The 20,630-nt window shown below is 44.3% G+C and overlaps 1 protein-coding gene across 1 annotated transcript in view; it reads right to left on the reverse strand.

Moving 5' to 3' along the window:
- LOC146179462 (uncharacterized) overlaps positions 1–19,319 on the reverse strand; it is a 55,296-nt gene extending 35,977 nt beyond the window's left edge. Inside the window, exon 1 of the mRNA XM_084579888.1 lies at positions 19,219–19,319. The gene's annotated coding sequence lies outside the window, so the exon portion shown is untranslated. The remainder of the gene's footprint in view (positions 1–19,218) is intronic.
- Positions 19,320–20,630: the final 1,311 nt, after the last annotated feature.

Consider the following 20,630-nt stretch of genomic DNA (forward strand, 5'->3'; position numbering starts at 1 on the left):
AACCATATTCGCACTGGGCTATTTTAATGGTATGGATTATAATGCTATGGAATTTCACTTATTTATTCGATGTGAGCTGAGCAGTGAGGGCACTCGATTTTCTTCGTAGCATTTTTAGTATGCAAACCTGATGTCCATTTCTGAATAAAAAAGCACAAATAATAATTGATGTACTCTGCAACGGTGCTTTCTAAGATTTATTGGCTGCTTTACTATACTGATGCTTTTATGGGGGCAAGTCACTCATCTATTGCAGGAAAAAATGTACTTTGTGATCACCATTTAAGGAATTTGGAAACGCCTATAGGCTTCGCCTAAGAGCAAAGCATGATAACATTAATGGACCCTGTCACGTGGCTGTCATTCCCTGCGGCCTGCCTCTGGTGGACAACGACTCGTTTTGGTTTGTAGATTGCTTTCAAGAGCGTGCGAGGTTCTGTTATTGTTCCGTGCCAATGGAGAGCTTATCAGTTCGCCAACAGCTGAGCCCAGAGGCACAACTGCCGACGCTGCGAGCGTACGTGCGCCGATCATGTGAAGCTGAGCAGGGCCTCCGCTCGCTAACTACGCCGAGGTGCCGTTCGCCTCGCTCTGGCGATGACGGTGTCGGCTTCCCCACCTCATCAGCTCTTTAACGCTATCTCGATGGAAGGGAATGACAGTGTTGTCCTGCGTTAGAGATACGCGGATTTACTATTGCTTGACGCGTGACAAATTATTAGAGAGAACAGCTGGTGGCACCAGCACCTACAATTGATTTTTTAATCTATGTTATGAAAGAACAACTTTTAGTGAAATTAACCTCATTGTCGCGATAAAGCAGTAAAATAATAATGCAAGTCATCTTAAATTTATCTGTGGTCATTTGGAACGATGTAGAACACCATTTCAAAACTTATGAAGAAACGTCCATTTATTCAGTGAGCGTGTTACTTGCGTTTGCCTCAAATGCTCCGTAAACTCAAATAGAGAATGTGTACAGTGTGCTGTGCGGCTTTGTTGAGGCGAATTTGCCGGTCCCGAAATGTATGCACCTGAGTACATATAATGTCCACGAACAACGATGTGCTTCGATCGCTTGTCGGTGGAGGAGTCGAGATTATTTCGGTTCTTTTACTTTCGATCCACTATCGATCTGAGACACGCGATTTATTGAAGCTCGGCCTTTGTCGCGAGCAAGGCACGAAGAGTGAGTAGCATGGACGGCGCAGCTGGCAGAAAGTAAAAAAAAAAAAAACTGCGACAAATGTCATGGCATCGTTTATCGTCTCATCGCGTGCATCTGTGTACTGTGTGCGTGCGCACACTTTGTCATGACTTGCTCGGTTTCGATAGATTTCAACCCGAGTTCCGAACCGCCCTGCTGCCCTTTTGTAAAGTGATACTCGCACTTTGCCGCTTATTGGGGCCGTATACCTCACCCGATAGTTGCGGTAGGTTCGTTTAGATGGAGGCAAAATGCGCAAAACGTGTGTTACTGTTACTATGTTTGTTAAACACATGGGCGTATTTGACAACAGTCGTCTTCTGGGACTTGGACAAGGGTTTCACCTGCCCTCCATATTCCAATTACTTTCGTCTAACAGTGTGCATTAGTGCGACCATCACGAGAACTTTTCACGCGGCACAACTCCTTTTCTGCGTTGCCTTTGAAGCGCGATCGCATTCCTGTAGCGTGAGCATTTACTGGAACCTCATGTAACCAAAGCCCGCTGTATAGTCCAAAAAGGTCCGCAAGCGAAGGCACGTCGGGATAAGAAAGAGAAGAACTGAAGGAAGATAACATGATATAAGGAGGCGAGAACAAGGGGAAGACAGAAGCCAGCCATGAGAGAGAACGAGAGAGATAAGGAGGAGGAGAAAAAGAGAACAATATGAAAATATGTGTAGAAAATGGAAGGACACTGCGATGTTCTCCGTATGCTCTCCATAGCCACGTTTAGTCAGCGGCACATTTTCTTTTTTTTCTTTTTTTTTTGAAAGACTCCAAAAAACAAATGGGGGGGGGGGGGGATGAAAACGCGCTGGGCAAAGAAATCAGCTGAAAACAAACAAGCATTCTGAGAATGTGAACAGGAGGCTATGAGAGGACATTTTGGCATGGCACTCAGATGTTTAGCCGTCACAGCAGACTAGCGTCGTAGCCACTGAGTCTCTGAGGCGATTCGGAGCAATGCAGCCACATTTAACGTTCGTCATCAGATTGCCGAAAAGACCGGGGCACAGCAGGGGAGCAGCGCGAACTCATCCTCGCACGCATAGTGCTTGTCACGGGCGGAAAACTGACGTTAATATTTCCATTCGCATCACTTTCGCAGTCCATTCCCCTTCATTTCTCCATGCAGAAAGCACCATTCGTAGCTAAAAGGATAACGAAAAATAGCACTAGCAGAAGAAGGACAAGAAAAAAAAAAAGGACACAAAACTGCGCTATTTGTGTGTCAGCGCAGCTGTGTTTCCTCCTTTTTCTTGTCCTTCGTCGGCCAGCGCTGTTTTCCGTTATGCTCTACCAACTCGCCCAGCAACGTGCGTAGACCACAGACGTAGGTCATGCGACGAAACAGCCACATGATCCCGGCGGCCAGCAGACAAACACGAATGCGTTCCGTTTATTCGTACTGCCCTGAAGGAGATCAAGTGATCCATAAGCGGGGACGCCATTCAGTTTTTTGTCTTTTTTTTAATGAAGGCGTATACCACCTCTGCTTCAAATGAGCTAGCAATAACGAACCAAAAGACAAGGAAAATAATGCACACATTACGGTCGCCAGGATAAAACTGACGCTTACTGTGGGGCATTCACCCCAGGCAGCTAGCCAAGGCGTGGACATATGTCGCAGAAAGAATAAATAAGCGAGCGTAACTATGCGCTTGATTAAGCCAAAGCAAGAGAGGTAAGTAACATAATAAAATACGAAAATCATTTTTATGCAAAGGCTAAGAAAGTAAAAGCTATATGAGACATCGAAACGGTCTACGCTTACAACTCTCCATTCTTTTACTGCACAGCAGCCGGTAATTAACTCTAAACACCCCCCTCTCCATTGCTTACCCAGAATCCCGAAAAGGCAAAAGCCACGCAGCAGAAAACATGTGTTTGTCCTATCATTAGGAGTTTCCAAGCAAAAGCAAGACTACTCGCTCAAAAAAAAAAAAAAGGAATATTGCAACAGTTCTTTCTCTCACCCCCTTTCTGCCATTGCTGGTTTAACAAAGTGAATGCGGGTTGCGTGAAAATGCGGGTTGCCTATTCTGTATGCAAGCGGTCAGTGTGATGGCAATGTGGATGAAAATCGTCACGCTATCCCCTCATTATTGAAAGCTCCATTCTGCATCCAATAAAGGCTGGGGAACGGTAGGGAAGGTAAGCAAGGGGGGCAACTTCACAAATGCTAGTATTGATAAACACACACCAGTGCGAGGAATACACGCTACGTAGCGGCTTGTTCAAAAATGAGGTCATAGCAGCCGTCAGCACGCGAAACGCATCGACCAGCCGTAGCTATTTCAGGCTTGGTTTAGCGACGACGCCGATGACACGCGTCTTCGGCTCCAAAATACGTGACCAGGCGGTTCATGCAGTATATCGAGAAATCAGAATGTGGGCTCATTTTATTTCCTGGTCGAATTTAGCATTTTCGGTAGGCAGTAGAACGTTAACATGCAAATGCAACACCAGAAAAAACCGTACCGTCTCCCTTCTACTGAACTCCTTTATCTCCCATGACGAGACCCAATACGCACTCTCCGCAAAGAAAAAACAAACAAGCCCTTTCTTCCGCTGACTCACAAACTACAATATCCGGTCGTGTGAAGAAGCTCCTTGAGCGAGCTCTTGGGTGATCAGGTAAGATATTAAGCACAAAGTGTTCATTCCGTCCCTTCACTTAGCTCCAGTCACTTAGTTTCCTTTACTTAGTTCGTTTCACTTAGTTCCCTTCACTTAGTTCCCTTCACTTAGTTCCCTTCACTTAGTTCCCTTCACTCCAGTTCCAATTGAAGCACTGAGCTTTATTCACACTCAGACATGGACCTACAGGGCAGGATGGTAAGGCCGTCTTGTGTATAGAAAACAGAATCGCTTTTCAAAAACAAGGAATAAAAATTGACGAAGCGGAGGTTCTCTGCAATGGTGCTGTAATTTTTGCTTCTCTCATATTACTACAAATTTGAGCGCTTAAAGATAACAGAAAGAGGACGTGCAACACTCAACTAACTGGGATACAGAGAAAGCGTAGGCACAAACTGCACTAAGCTGCGCATCCATCATGAAATTAGCTCGTATGTCACTGTCGGCCCATCCCGCGAAATATGCATCCTACATACCACAAAGACCGGCGCCCGGTAAGAGTTCAGGCCCTTTGCAAAGCGCACAAAACAAATAAGGAAAACAGATACACTGATCCAGCAAGGCAACCAGGGAGACAAGCCCACTTCATTAGCGCCATGGATTCCATGTTTACAGAAAACACTCCTGCAACTATTCAAACAAATGACAGTCACGCAGCCGAAGAGGCTAATCAACTTAGCCCTCTCGACGTGCAATGAACATGTCATAGTCCTCAGTGATTCGCTGTCTGCCTGCAAAAATTATCAAAGGCAAGATTTTCCAGCATACTACATGAAATCCTTCGTCTAACTTCAGCACACCACTCATCTGGGAGAAAACAAGGCGTCAACGCTTCAGCCCTAGGATGAACTAGCCGAGCACCATTGTCAAAAAGATTTTCGGAGAACCCGGCATGTACCCAAGATTTAAACTGACATCCGCTTGCATTACTGACTTGGCAGAAGAAAATATTCCCATCCTACTCAAACTAACCTGGGAAGAAGGAGTGAGGAGAAGGGCGTCTTTCATAGCCTGAGCTGATCAAGAAACTTAAAACTCATAAACCAAAGAGTTACCCCAAAAAATACACACCAACAGCCACGTCCAGGGAGCCTTACTACACAGGATATCGACAACCATCTGCCTATATAAATGGATATTCTGTAACGTGCCAGACAACCTAGAGAAGATGAGGTGGGGATGCAATGGGACCACATTATACCATAAACATTAATTACCTAACCGTGGAGCAGTGGGAGACATCGGCGTATAGTCTCGTGGACCGGACTAGAGAGAGATAGTTCGGGTCCACAGCTTCCTGGACTGTGAGCAACTGCAGAGCACCCTATCCGCCACACAGGAGCGGGGGTGGGGGGGGGGGGGGACCCTCCCCTCCTCTTTCTGCATGGCGGCGACGGTGTTCTATGCAGTCACGTTATCTTGACTCTCTAGCGGCGTCAGCGGCATCCAGCAGTATCAGTCGGTCGCTGCTAGCGCCGGGGGGATGAAAGGGGGGCGGAGCTGGTTACGAGGCCGACGATGACGCCGACGCCGACGCGAAACCCAGGAACGGACGCCAAAGAGCTGCGCTCTAAAACTAGAAGCGACGGAAGCTAATGTGATCGGATGCGATACAAGAGGGGAATGTGCTGGCTAACAGTCGCTATTGGCGGAGGGCACGGCAAATCAGAGAAGGCAAATAAGAAAGATTTCTCTAGCAGTGGATGTTACCTAGATGCTCCATTCTTGAGCACCACTGAGCTTGTATGCAAAAATTGCCGAAATAGAAGACTTTCCAGTAAATCCTTTGAAATCTCTCGTCCCACCAAATCGCAGAGTCACTTTCCTGACTACATTATATTTATTTATTTATTTATTTATTTACTTACTTACTTACTTATTTATTTATTTATATATTTATTTAATACTGCAGATCATTGTACAGATCCAAACAGAACAAATACACATGTAGATATTGCAAATACAAATGCACAAAGTGAAATGAACAAAATAAACAAAATGAAATATGCAGCATGACTATGCGCTGTCAGTCATTGTGCCGGAAGATTCCACTCTGCTATGGTACGTGGGAAAAAGAAAAATTGAAATGTGTCAGTTTGAGCAAAGTATGGAGTAAGGGCACTGGGATGATAATAACGTGTAGGGCGTGTAGTTAAAAAGGATACGTAGGGTGCAGGATCAAGCGCCAACTTGGTATGAGCAGGGAAAGAAATTCTCGACGGACATTTTTTTCTTTTTGTCTCAAGGGGTTGGATATCTTTCATATTCATTAGCGCAGATGGGGAATCAAACGGCGAAAACTTTGAATAAATAAATCTTACGGCTTTTATTTGAATTCTTTCAAGTTTTTTAACATCAGTTTTAGCATAAGGATCCCACACCACGCATACATGCTCGAGCTTAGGCCTGATTAATGAATTATAGGCGAGTAATTTAACATCAACCGGAGCTTTCGAAAGTTTGTTTCGCAGAACACATAGCTCGCGAAATGCGGATGAGCAGATATTCGTAACATGTGAATTCCAGGACAGGTTGTTAGTTAATGTTACACCTAGGTATTTAAAACTGGATAGTTCATGTAATGGTGATTCCCCAAGGTGATACCTGTGAAGAAATATATTCTTTTTATGTGTCACGCAAAGGAAATTTGTTTTTTGTTTCTTTACGACCATGCCTCCTTTCTGGCACCATGCAAGGACGTTAGTTAGAAAAATCTCAAGGTCAATTTGGCGATTAGAACATCTAATAGCCTGGTGCAGCACGCAGTCATCTGCAAACAAAGGAATCTCCACCCCAGGAACAATTGTTTCAACAATATCATTAATATAAATAAAAAATAATAAAGCCCCGAGTACGCTCCCTTGTGGCACTCCAGAAGTGACTGCAAGACCGTCCGATTCCTCTCCGTTAACTGATACATACTGTTTGCAGTTTGTTAAATAGTCTGAAATCCAAGTAACCAACATGTCAGGAAGGCCAATTGCTTTAAGTTTTAAATTAATTTGTCATGAGGGACGTTGTCAAATGCTTTGCTGAAATCTAGGAATATTAGATCAACTTGACCATAACTGTCTAGGGCAAATGCAAGCGAGTGAACGATTGAAGAAAATGCAGATTTAAGAATTCATTTATGCGATTGGCAACAACGTGCTCAATTAATTTACAGCACGAAGAAATTGGGAAAATGGGGCGATAGTTAGCCAAGAGCAAACGATCACCTTTCTTGGGTACAGGGACGACTCGGGCGGTCTTCCAGTCATCTGGCAACTTTCCAGTTTGCAAGGATGTTTTAAACAGTAGACCCAAGAGCTTTGCCAATGGTTCTGCATATCGCCGTAGGAAGATGTTTGGAATGTGGTCGGGGCCACAGGTTTTTTGGTTTTCAAGTTCTGAAGCATACAAAATACACCCAACGTAAGAAACAAAATTTACTTCTGCGTCATAAAACTGGACGGCTGAAGGGGTAAATGAGCTAGATTTCGAAAATACGTTTTGAAAGTACGTGTTAAAATGCTGCGCAATGGCTCTCTGGTCAGTAATTATGGAATTGTTGACCGATATCTAAGACGAAAAAGTATTTTTTCCGCTTATATATTTCCAGAACTTTTCTTGTGCGTTCTTTATAAAGTTCGGCAAAGACGTCGTGAAATAGTAATTTTTAGAAACACAGACTGATTGCGCGAGAGTCTCCTGTAATTTTTTTATGAAGCCAGGTTGCGATCGTTGTTTCCTTAAACGTTTTATTTTGCGCTTCTGGTGTACGATATCGCGTGTTATACAGGGTGTCTGCTAGTTTACTTTCTTTCGTTTGCTCGGCACAAAGGTACCAATGCAGTAGTGGCACATGCGCTTAAATCGATCCCACGGGACGCAGAAGTCTGTGTCACTGAATTCAGGCAGACGGCTTTCGATATGTTCTACGATTATGGCGTCATTGGCACAGCAGTAATCTTTAAATGATTTAATCAAGGAATTTTGTTATTTCTTAAGTGTTGAAAGAGAAAAGGAAACACCCACAAGGTAATGATCAGAGAGCCCCTGCTCAACATGCACGAAATATTCAGTGATATCACCTTTTACAAATACTAAATCTAAAACAGATCTGCTCGAACCCTGTACACGTGTTGGCTTATCTACCATTTGAATCAAATCATGCGCTAGCATTATATCAAACATGACATCGGTACTTCGGTTGTGATGCGAACATGTTTGAAGTGGCTCCCAATTAACCCCAGGTGAATTAATCCCCAGCTACACCACCACCCCTAGATGACCTGTCATTTCGAAATACCTGATATGAGGGTGGAAAAATTTGGTCATCGCTAATTTCATTGCGAAGCCATGTTTCGGTTATTACGGTGATGTGAGGGTCGTGTTGTAACAATGCTATTTCAAGGGAGCTTGTTTTATTTGTGACACTACGAGCATTTATGTTCAGCAGACGTACATGTTTCTTATAAACTTCATAGTGACGTCATGCCTCAGATTCTGCGCATTCTATAGCTTGAGATTCCGTAACATGACTATTCGTAATCTGAACGTGCCCGTTTTATGTTTCATCCCACAAGAAAACATCTTTTTCGATCTTTTGCCTATCATGCACTAGAAAAACTTTCTCTTTAGCATCCCTTTCTGCCTTTGCACTCTCCCATAACAGTTTGCGTTTCTTAAGAGTTGAATGGGAATAGTCATTTTGAATCAAAATACCAGACCATTTCACTTTCGCTACGTTTTCTTGTATTGCTTTCTTTTCAGCGAAATTCTGAAGATATGTGATGACTGTTCTTTTCCCGGTTTGCTTTCCAAGTGTGAATCGCTGTGAATTCGCCCAATAGACTCGACTTTCACATTAGTTTATCCCTGAAGACTTCTTTATCAAGTTGTTCTTTAAATGACTGTGCTGTCTCATCAGGGCTTTCAGCAATACCATAAATGACTAGATTCGATCGCCGACTACGGTATTCTAAATCTGTCAATTTCCAAGATTGAAAGGTCATGACTTTTTCGATTGACTGCAAGCCAGTTTGAAGTTGCTCACTGGTATCTGAAAACTGTTTAGTGTCACCAAGCCGTTTTTCCAACGCCTGTTTTACGCATGTTAGTAGGAAAATGGGACAAGTGCCTGTAGCGGTTTCTGGAGGAACCAGAGGCTCATCGCTTACTTTATGGCACCGCCATTCACGAACGTTGTAAGGGTACAGTAAAATAAAAAGAGAACAAAACAACTCTTAGCTGGGTACCCTGTGAAATTAAAACTTATGAAAACCTCATTAACCCGATGAATGTGTGCACGTTCGTGGTGCTGGTGCAGTGTGATACCAGCACATTTGGTCAACATATGCAAGGATCACTGACCTCCAGCCAAGCGGTACAAAGAGCATTTGAAATGCGACACCCTGCATAGCTGCATGCAAATATGATCAGGCGTCCCAATTAACCGACGGGCATGAGCAGCAGCTCGCTTGCTGCGTATCCGGATTACAAAGCTGAAATTATGGAGTGCAGCGGATGTACCCAAGAGCCGCGTTGCAGCGACTCGTAAAACTCTCGCCCTCTTTCTTCTTCCACCCCCAGGCGTAGAGCTTGGACCTCTGCACAGCGGTGGTGGCATATTTGGGGCCGGTGGTTCCGAAACCGGGTCACGCGTTGTCGTGTGGGCGGTGGTGGGTTTTTTGTCGTGCCACTGAGGAAGGTAAAAACATACCCGCTGGCGGTGATGAAATTGGGTCGACGACTGGTGCGCAAAGTGCATTAGCTGGTCGCACATCTTCCCGCCTTTCCCTGTGTGTGTGTGTCTATGCGTGTAGGTGTGTTATTGTCTCATATGCTGCGGTGGCGACGGGCTCACTCCAGCGTCACGTATCGCCCGTCGTCGTCATGTCAGGGCTCTCACGGTACGCTGCAGGGCAAGGGAGAGAGGGGAGTCGGGGAAAAAAGGCGAGGAGGGTGGCTTCGCGTCCGGGTTGGTCCGGTCGGGGTCATCGCTGTCGCGCGTCACGGGGACCCCCCGCTTGCGCGCTCCCTGGCCTGTTCTCCTGGAACTGTGATTAACATGGGTTAATGGCGCTAACGCGCCGTGCGCTCGCGTAGAATGGCGCAACTCCCGCTGCTGCTCTCGTTTCGATTTCTGCTGCTCTTTCGCGTGTTTGTAGCCATGGGCGTTCCGGAATATGCACACGGCTGATGCTGTTTTTTCCATTTCCCTGTCTGGCTTTGCCCGGTTTCCATTTCACTCCCTTGAGTACACCACGAGCGAGTCAGCGGTGGCATTCGTGAGCTGGTGGACTCCGGCTCAACTTATCCAGTAATTTTGAAAACATTGGAAAAATAAAAATAAAATGCCACTGAACATTTCTTTGAACCCATCACGGTAGTTTCGCCGAATACGAGGGCTTCCAAAGTCGATTCATTGTTTTGAGCGTGAAGGAGCGTTGAAATAGTACGCTGAAATAGTACTGACGCAAGCGTGCTACAATGATAATGTATATCTCCTTTCGTGTTTTCTGTCGGAGTTAGCTGGTTAACGTTTGACAATGCCTGAACAGAAGAGCCTTCCGATAGCACTTCGGAATGAGTGAGACTAGTGGGCGTGGCACAGTGAACAGCAATGAACGAGTCTAAGCGGAGACAAAGAAGCGAAGGAGAGGTTAAGGTTTGATCACGCGGCTGCCACGTGTCCGCGTACTGCGCACCCTGAGCCATGTACCGCTCCTTGCGGATGCTGACTTCGAACATTAAAATTTTTGTTGGAATGTTCGATCCTGCAGCCGGGCGCAATGCGAAGTCTCCATGACGCTCTTCGTTGCAGAATTCCTTGCCTCAATCTTCATTTTGTGTCGTTCAGGGATTCACGCTGTCTAATGTTTGTGTCGGTCATGCGATGATGACGCGGAAACGGTGGTGCGTTACATACTTTCCTGTATGAGGTATGCTTCTTAGGGAAGGAGTTATTTGGAAATTCCAATTGCTCGCTTAGGCTTGCCGTTATTAATTCCTGTCCTCCTCTCCTCTGGTGCAACAACCAAAGGGCTCGCCCCTAAAAAAGTATATGAGCTATTTCATGGGTATAATATTGGAACCGGAAGATTTGTTTATTCGCGCTTCTCTGTTATGATTTTACTGTGCCAGTTTATATCCCTTTCTAATTTGTTTTCTTCTTGATTACTATCTCTACCGCCTCAAAAGTTTTACCAATAAATTTTTACCAACACTGGCTCCTAAATAATAATTTATATATTATGCGGCTTATGACCTAACCAAAGCTTTCATTTCTTGTGCCTGATGAAGCCCTAGCGAATACCCCTCGCCCCCTCTCCCTATAGGTACGTGTCATGTCTAATGAAGAGAGAAGAACTGTTTTCACCGTATGGGACTCCTCCGCTGGCAGCCGGAATAGAGGGCGTGGTGGATTGAAGAATGAGTTCTAAAATTCTTAGAGGGAAAAGAAGGCATGTAGCGGTCTGTATATGTGCGACTGTGCAAATAAACAAATAAATATCGAAAGTAAACACGCTGCGATTCTCTCACTCAAGGGGAGAGGAAAAGGACGTAGAAGAGGTGTGAAAAAGGGAGGAGAAAAAGCTTCAAATTACATTACATTACATGAAGATCATTAACTTGCAGTTCTCAGGTTAGAAGCACCAGTTTATCAATGAGACTCAAAATAACGATATGTAGCAGCTGCTACTCTAAACGCTCGTGCACCTATGTGGCCTGAAAAGGTACGTAAACAAATAGTCTAGAGATTCAGCAGAGGGCAGCACTCATAGCCATAAAAGAAAAGGATAAAGGTGTCGTTAATATCGTCACACAACAAAAGCAGCGTGAATGAAAGCCTGAAAGCCCGGAGTGGAGTTTCTGCGGAGACCAAGAGTATGAAAACTTAGGCTGCGGTCCGAAGTTAAGCTACTACTACCTGTTCGAAATGCAGATTCCGAGGGAGAGAAGAATGGAGCCGAGGTAGGAAAATTAAAAATAAATGCGCAAGAATTTGGTGATTGCATCAGTGTAGGGGCCTTAATAGCTTGAGATTAAAGAAACAAGCTTTTTCCCTGCAGAAGATGATGCTGTTGACATAGCACGAAAGGCTCCCGAAGATGTGCAAAAAACTTCAGATAAACAAGCCGAATACAGCCACGCCGCTAGCGCACAGCGCGAGACTAGAAAGCACCTGCGACTTTTCTCTCTGCCTTGCCTTTTCTGTTGATCATCGTCTGCTACAAAAGCACCTTGTGTTTTGTTGTAGAAAATTGCTGAGCTGTGTAACCTTCTCCTTTTTGCCCCCTTGACCACCTAAACACATTGCACGCTTTGACTGCGTGATCATGTAATCCTTGGAGGCAGGAATAACTGCGACACCTGGGACATGGTGATGGGAGGAATAGCTGTTCTCCGAAGGGTAAGTGCACGCATGTAACAATATTCTGAAGCTGTGCAAATTGATCTTGTACTTGGCTGGCGTTACCAACCTGCAATGTTAGGGCCACGAACCGGATTTTTTTCCATCGCTTTCGAGACGAACGTAGGTACTTCGCTGGCTTTTATGGTCAACTGGTGGTGCGATAACCGCACTGCTGCTAGTCGTCGTCTAACGTTTGCACCTAAGACGGAGGTTGCATTTATCAGCTATTTAGAGTATGTAGTCACCCCTCCGAGCATGCTAGCGTAACGCGTAATTAACTGAGGCTGACAAAATTCGGTATTTCTTCTTAGAGGCAGATGACGACGATTTTCAGATGCTCGTGGCAGAGAGCACCTCATTCCTTTCCGAAATTTTCAATCACTACCAGAGCTATACAAACTGCGAAGGCAGACCACGTTTTACTATGTCGCCCTCTGCACAGCCGGAAATTCCTACAGATCTTGTCACCTATTCTCCAGATAAAGTAGTTTGTGGACGAGAAGGTGCTTGACAGCTGTCTGTTTTGCTCTATTATATGCCCTCCGCCTGTCCCGGCGCCTACATTGCTGGGAGGAATTCAAGCACACGTTTTCGAATTCTTGTCATCTGTTTTGCCCGTGCGTCCCGTACGTGCGCAACTTATCTACGTCAATGCCGTAGTGTATTAAGTCATGGCCGACTGAATCAGCGCGCGGCGGGGCTGCTTAAGGTTGCTAATGCCGTCCTATACGAACGGAGAGGGCGTAATTGCGGAGAAAGGCGTGGCCTTTTCTTCCACCGTACCACGGCGCGCGCCTCCGACCCTTCGCCTCACCTGCTATGGTTGCGCGCCATGCAATTTGCAACACCCTGAAAATATCGTGTACTAAAACATTGGGGACAGTACTGCCGAACGAAAAGGCACACTAATCACTGATGGTTCCGGATGCCATTTTTTTGTTTTTACATCCTGCACCTCAGCCTCTATGGGGATGAATTAAGCTTCCCGAAGTGATTAAACTCGGAAGCAAGGTTTACAGGATGCGAGTTCGCGAATAACGCTCGACTACTGTTCCCAAGGACACGGGATCGAATCCCGACCTCGGCGGCCGCTTTTCGATGGGGGCGAAAAGCAAGGCGCCCGTGTGCTGTGCGATGTCAGTGCACGTTAAAGAACTCCAGGTGGTCGAAATTTCCGGAGTCCTCCACTACGGCATCTCTCATAGCCTGAGTCGCTTTGAGGCGTTAAACCCCACAAACCAAACCGAGTTCGCGAATAAAATAATTGCTATTCGTCCGCGCAGCATGCAAATGGAAACTATGTAGGCATGTGATTCGTGCTCCACCTGCTAAAAGGAATGACACTTAATTGGCTGAAGAGGCAACGCAGAATTTTCTTCCTGTGAATCCGCAGACAGCGAAATTTGATGATGCTTACATTGTAGCTTGATCAAATGTCTTTTTAACTATCAAAACAGGGCTGGGCAAGATACTTCAAAAAAGGGTCTTCGATACCGATACTCGATACTTGAAAAATTGTATTTCCGATACCGATACAAGATACCGAACCGAAATTGATTTCCGATGCAGATACTCGATATTGTATCTTCGACACTTCGATACATTTCTGAAATCCCCTGGAAAATTTTACCATGCTTTCTAGAACTTTCAGTGGTATACAATATCGCAGTTTATGTTTTTTTAAGGGTTTTAATGAATCCGACAGCACGGATTTATTGAAGCTCTGCTGTCTAGGCAGCCGGCCTTGTCAGAACTTCACATTGAATTGAACCCATGGTTACAAAGCTTCCACAAGTAGCCTAGTGAAGAATTTATTTAAGCTAGTGTTCTTCATACTAGCCACCCTGTGAGCACTTGGCTACATATAAATTAATCTAAAACTTCGTTTGCTGCTTTTCATTTCATATAATACACGTTACTACCCGATGGCCCTCTCCATTTTCTTTGCTATAAGGTTCAGTGCTGCGTGTGCTTGGAGAACTGAGCAGGTATTTCGATAGTAGTGCGATAGCAGACTTTTGAAGCTCGCATTATATGTTAAAAGCTAGAGGATAACATAAATAAAATGGTTGAACGTTTGTGGTCGTTCTGTAAGCGAGGCAAATAAGAAAAACCTCTACATATAAATCGACGAGCACGCCGCACTGTTACATTTGATGAAGGGGCCCTTTACCAGAAGATAAGAGTGAAGCATGGCCGTGTCGACTAGAGGATCTTGAAGGTAGGTAACAAAGTCAAGATTCACTAGCGTCTCATGAGAAGTCTGGTTTAGATAAAAGAAAGAATTGTTCTTTTTAAGAGAGAGTGGCCAATATGCCGTCAATCAATTCGCATATTTCGAAAACATTTTAACAGTCTATTGATATATGAAACAGGGGTATCTTCACAAGTTTTATTCACGTTTCGTTGAAACGTTTTTGGCAAAAAAAAATTATTTGACCATGTCTTTGCTACTCACATTTATGTGTTGGAAAAGTGCAGTTACATAGGATTTACGTCGTGTATTTTTCAATATTTTGGACGTAATATTTTTTACAGAGAAAGCCTAGTGGAAACCTCTTCCCGGCGCAGTTACAAAGAAAGGTGTTTGTTTCGAATCAAACGCTGTAAACTACAAAAACGATTGTTAGCCGACTGCATCGTAGCCGACTGAGGCCTTAGACGCTCGTGTTCTAGCCGTCAAGCAAAGCCGACATGCAAAACTCAAGGGTCTGTAGAGCTAGGGTCGTGCATAAATTACTGCGTTCGTCAGCACACTGAGCATGCTGCTTGACAAGAATAACATGCCTCAGAGACGGACAAGGAGGCGAATTGCAAAGGGTGGGAGAGCAGCTAGGGATGAAGTGCGAGTGGTCCCTACTTCCTGTTTGTCTTCTTTGGTGTTTCTTCGTAGATTTTATTCTTTGTTTCTGCGTGTCTGTTAACGGCTTAGCGGCTTCGTGGTACGCACTAGGTGCTCACAATTAAACAACCTCATGTGCACCTACTTGCCATTGGTTCCTTCAATTTTAAAGAAAGAATATGGATAGACAGAGGCTAAGAAGACGGTGCGTGTCAAGGAAACTTCGAGTAGGAGGAAGATCAGGATGTTCTGCAAGCGAAAATGCCTCCCGGCTTGTACTAGCGCCTGGGCGAGCGCCGTCGACCAAATGTCTGACACACAGTGGCGTCAATATTTTGCGGAGTATCGAGTATCGTTAAAATACACGACACACTAAAAATCTATTTTCGATACTTTCATTTTCAGCGCTCGATACCTGATACCGATGCACAAAATGTACTTAAAGATAGCATCGAAGATACATGTATCTTCGATACTGCCCATGACTGTGTCAAAGTATGACTCGGAAAATTGAAGAGTGAGAATGAGATTAAAGCTTGGAAAATAGAGAGGTAAAGTCATTGTTGTGTTGTACGTTAGCATGATGAGATACTAGTATTTATTTCCTGTTAATAAGTCGAGCTCATCGTGCCGCTGTGAAAGTTTATTCGAAAATAAACTTTCAACTTCAACTTCAGTCGGCGGCGACAGACAGACAGCATCTTTCTGAGCAATCTGTATACACCTTCCTACCATGCTTGTATGCATGACGAAATTACCAGGATTGCACACTGTCAATGCATTCAATAACTTATTTACAACGAGCTGCTCACCTGAGTTGGCAGCGGTTGGCAGTCAGCATCTTTCTGAGCCACTTTCTGAGCAATCTGTATACACCTAAATGCATGCCATGCTGTAATCATGACAAATTATTAAGATTATACATACTCTCAATTCATCCAATAACTTATTTATAACGGAGTGCTCTAAGCCTCTGTACACTCGCAGTGCGTGCTTCATGTGCGAAGAACGTTTCGGCTTAATTCCTTATTTATTTATTTTTTAATTTTTTTCAAGGTTTGTCCCTCTGTCTGCAATCACTGCTCCAGTGTTTGTCAGCACAGGGCTTTGTTGATTGCGTTAGTTGTAGAGACCAAAAATGTCTGGCTGACCTTGACAATGTTAAAGTTATGAAAAGGATCAAGGGTAAGTTAGCAAGGGAAATTTATGAAGCATATGTAATCTGTGACATGGGAGACCTATGTGTCAGTATGCCTTCAGTGGTTTTGTTGAAGAAAGAATTAGAATTTCTGCGCAAACCGGCCGGACGTTAAAGACAAGGAAGAAGTTGGCTGCAGACGTGAAGTGAAGGAAGAAGATGTGCGGGTTCTGGTCAATATAGTTGTCAGTGCAGCGTTGTCCTTGTGTTTGTGTGTGCTTCTTATGCTTTGTGTTGTTCCCTGCCCTGCTGCCTTCTTCCAAGAGATTTGTGAATCTGTTTGCACATATTAACGAATTCGCTGATCGATGCTCTTCTTTTGCACAGCAAGAAAAAAAAAAGACATGTCTCTAAATATGGGAAAATAAACGATATCGACTTTTCCCGTCGGCGTTCTTTTTCCTTTCTTGGCACCTGAAAATGCATATAGCGTGGATAGCCAGGAAGCATGCTGCATTCCGTTTCAGGAGCCTGGTTTTTGAGGACTTGGAGCAGTAGTCGGTGGCCAAAAAGTGCGAAGAGCAAACGACGCGACTCATGAACTTGCCATTAACAGCGAATTAGTTTCTCAATAGGGTTTTAAGCCACACCTGACCAAAAGCTTCATCACTTGGAAAATTTTGAAAACTAGGGCTAAGCTTTTTCTTGGTGCTCGACTTGCAGGACGATCCGCAGCGGTAGGGTATATTTCTGTAAAACAGTAAATTGCTCGCGAAATCTCAAGCCATATCAACCCCGGCGCGCGCCGATTGAGGCAGCCGTGATTGACCGGAATGTTATTTGAGAGAAGACATGGCAGGTATGGTATGCCCACTGAAGCAGAGAGACGTCCCCAATCGAAATAAAAGTTGTTGCAGAGCCAGAAAAGAGTCAAATGAAGAGCGAACAACTGAGGAAAAAAGAAAAAGAGGTACACTGAAGGGTGCATACAGGCCTAGGCAGCGTTTGAGCGTTTCAAAATGATCGGCAATTTGTCCTAATACTTAACTGGAAGTGAGATTTCCATGAGACATTCCTTACAAATGGTCAGTGTAAAGCGGACTCTGACTCAAGATATTCGTCAGGGATGAGCTAAATTGCATCTTGTTCAGATTGAATGGAATATTGATGAATTCATACCGAAATCTGATGCTTATTACTGAAGCGCGTGTCATTTTCTTTAGCAAGGAGAATTAGTACGTGTAGAAAGGAAAATAGTCTGCTATAGATATTGATATTAGGTTACCGCCGCTATACCGGGTGTTTTTGGCCTCACAACGAACTGCAATAAGTGAGGCAGTCTTTTATAATATTCAAACACCTGATAATGGTGCTTTTAGCTCAGTCTTGAACAAGCTTTCAAACCTAAATTTTTCATTTTGGTTCACACGGAAAAGGATTAGAAATTAGCCCTTTGATACATGCCTCAAATTTTTCGCTTTTTAGGTTTTAGTTCCATAAGGTGTTGGAGCTGTTTATTTACAGTGTGTTGTGGCACCTAAAGTAGGGTAGGAGGGTATATTCAAAAAACATGAACACTTGATCATAATTTGCATTCAATATTTTACCTACACCTTTAGCATAAGCATTTAAAGCGACTGTGCTGTAAAAGCTTTTGGCAAAAAAAAAAAAAAAAGAAGAAGGTGATGAGCGCTGTTCTGAAGATATCAAAGTCAAGTCTTAAGAATTTGATCGCTCAAAGGCGTAGAATCAAGATGCTGACCGTACTCGTCATCCACATGTGCGAAATTACCTGTGTACAAATTAATATTCACGACGGGGGCTCCCGCTTTTTTATTGCGTAAAAGAAAATTAGGTAGACCCTTAAACCACCCTGCGTGTATAAGGAAGCTGTGACCCCTCTAATTATTCATGTACTCAACACGATGTCAAAACATAAAACTGAACGAGAAATACCATATGACTTACATGCAAACACGTGCTTGTTCTTAAGATACCATGCATGGCCTAGTCGCTAGCAGGACTTACACCGCCAGAATATTATCGCGTGTGTGCATTATGCCCAAAGTCGAAAATTCAACAAAATTTAATGTGACCAAAATGATTTCTTTGCCAAGTTAAATCATATAATGCATGCGGCGATGCTTAAATGGCCCTACTTGCCACGCTCTAACTAACTGTCGTGCTTCAGATGACGATACATTCAATGGAAGCGTTGCGGGGTGACTGAAATTCCCGCTCTAAGTCATCTGGCTCTGGCATGAACAACTGTTCGACCAATCAACATTTTGCGCTCATGGTCACCACGCCAAACGCAATGCTGAATTAATTCCCGCACTGGTTAAAAAGAATAATAAAACTGTCTGACACAATTTCTTCGGGGAACAGCTCTCTGCCTCTTTAAAACAGATGCAGAAAGATAATATATATATATATATATATATATATATATATATATATATATATATATATATATATATATATATATATATATATATATATATATATATATATATATATATTTATATTTATATATATATATATATTTTTTTTTTTTTTTTTTTTTTGCTGTGAACGGGTTCAAACAGACGCAGTTTTATGGCACGCATAAGGAACTGCTGAGCCCGGCGTCGTACAGCACAATAGAAATCTGACTTCAGGATGGTCAGTTAGAGCATTTAGGGAAAATTAGGTCACGCGAAAGTTCCAACCCACATGACCAGTCCGACTACTGAATGCTTCCAGGGCGAAATAAAGTGCAAATACATCGTTATTGAGATTGCCGTAACGAAGTTATATTAAAAAATATAAGATAACTAAGTTTAGTTTGGTTTTTGAGACTTCCACCGTAAGATATCTCATACTTTACCAAGCCGCGTTCGGTTGTGCGCCATGTTGAGGCACGTGTTAAGGGGCCAAGACCAGAAGAATGCTCGCTGTGAAGGTTAGTCGGCGAGACTATAAAGAGAGCAGTTACGGCCACTCACCGCCTGGCACTCTCTACTCTCGCTGCAGCCTTGTCACATCCTGTCGGAGCTGCCTCTTCTTCGAGCCGCAAGCGAACGATAGCCGTGACCTCCACGGTGACTACGGTGACGACTACGCGGCGGCTGCGGCCTTCGCCCGGTGAAAGTGGGGCCTTGTTTTCCGCGCCGCTGCGGCCCGCCGGCCGAGTTTTTGAGACCACGGCTTTCAGCGAGTATGCGGGACGACGCCTGCCGGTTTAGTGCGTGTGTGCGAAAGGCGCAGCGGCGGCAGGATCGTCGATATTCGGCCCGCGTGCGCGGTAGCCAGGGGTAACCACCTTGACGTCGCGGTGTCTCTGCAGGCGCCGAAAATGGCCGGCCAGGCACCCTTTCTCTCTGCGCCTCCTTGCCAGAAAACGCTATTGGCTGAACAGGGTTCGGCACGAGCGGCCCGTCACTGCTTCATTGCATGACAGAGTCATGGTGCTCGAAGAAAGAAGAGCCAGTGTCATAAGTTGAGCGTATCCTTTAACTCTGTGATTCGTAGTTGTGCAATTTGATTCGCAGACGGGAAGGGGTCAGTACGGGACATTCCCGCTCGGGACGTCCGCTGAGCATATTAGTTTCGGCAATAGCAGAGAGGGCTCTGTAGATTAAACTACATTGAAAGAAATGCATAAAAGGAGGAATGTATTTTAACACGGCGAAAAGTTGGGCTGGTTGGCGCATATGGTATTGTGGTGAAAAAATCGCGCTTGCACGAGTCAGAGACATGTGCCTTAATTCTCTCTTTTGCGGCCTAGTTACGAAATGCACGATGCCATTACTGAAAAGGAACGCGCGCTGCTGCCAATAGCCAGCTAGCCAAACTGTCTTCAGTTTTGGTACAAAAAACGAACGAAACCGTTGTATGTGGATTGCACCATGACCGGAAAGCATCCTCACTTTATGGGTTCTCTCTCCCGGCGATGTGATAGTCATAATAAAAAGACGGGTATAAGCAGCACCTCCATTCATTGCAAAAAACAAGAAATATTCCCCAACTACTACGTGACCAAGACTGAGAACCTTGGAAAACAAGCTCAAATAATATTACCTTTCATAGTTTCCAACTGCCTCACAGTTACCCTTGGCCATGGATACAAAATTACTAAGCTAAGCATCGGAGATCTCCTGGTCTAGCTTCAAAACAAAGAACAGTATTCGCACCTTAAAAAATTTGAAACTCTTCGATACATCCCAGTAGTTCTCAGAGTCCACCGATATTTGAACACTACCCAAGGCGTAATATGCGCGAGTAAATTTGTCTCTCAACGAAGAGGAAATACGGCGTAGCCATGCTTTTGACACTTGAAGTAACGTCAAGTACGGGTTTGGGGTGTAGGGTCTAAGATTTATTTTTGTGTACCCCACCTCCACAGAACGTGGAAGTG

The sequence above is a fragment of the Amblyomma maculatum genome, chromosome 9, assembly GCF_055883805.1.
Source record: "Amblyomma maculatum isolate TAMU_Amacu chromosome 9, ASM5588380v1, whole genome shotgun sequence".
Lineage (NCBI taxonomy): Eukaryota > Metazoa > Arthropoda > Arachnida > Ixodida > Ixodidae > Amblyomma > Amblyomma maculatum.